A 748-nucleotide genomic window follows, 5' to 3' on the forward strand; every position below is an offset into this window, starting at 1 on the left:
GGTGTGGTGTGTGGTGAGGTTGTGGTGTGTGATAGTGAACACGCGTTACAAGTTGTGAGGTGTCTGTTGCTGTGGTTGTGGGGACGTGTGTTGTGTTGTGAGCGTATTGAGTAGAAAACAAGAGTGACAACAGCACCAACAGCAGCAGCAGTTGCAACAACGTCAACAATACAACCATCCACAATACCACTGTATCACAGTGCCGCTATACCACAGTAACACCACCACTACCACCACGACCACCATCACCAATATCACCACCACCACCACCACCACCATCACAGCCACTTTCCAATTTATGTTGAAGCTGTAATTTCTTCTTCTTCTTCTTCTTCTTCTTCTTCTTCTTCTTCTTCTTCTTCTTCTTCTTCTTCTTCTTCTTCTTCTTAATGCGTGTGTGTGTGCGTGTGTGTGTGAGGCCAATTGATTATTATCAGTTGATTACAGTAATCAAAGTTGATTAACTGACATACACCGACAGAGGGAGCTGATAGTACTGGCTAATTCATCAATGTGTCTCATTACTGCAAACAACCCACCTATCAACCCCACCCCACCTCTACCACCACCACTTCCCCTGCCGCCACCACTATCACCATCGCCACAACAACCAGCACCATCATCATCATCATTATCATCATCATCATCAACGTCACCAGCATAACCGCCACTACTACCACCACCACTACCACCATCACTACTACTACTACTACTACTACTACTACTACTACTACTACTACTACTACTA

This window comes from Octopus bimaculoides, chromosome 26, assembly GCF_001194135.2.
Source record: "Octopus bimaculoides isolate UCB-OBI-ISO-001 chromosome 26, ASM119413v2, whole genome shotgun sequence".
NCBI lineage: Eukaryota > Metazoa > Mollusca > Cephalopoda > Octopoda > Octopodidae > Octopus > Octopus bimaculoides.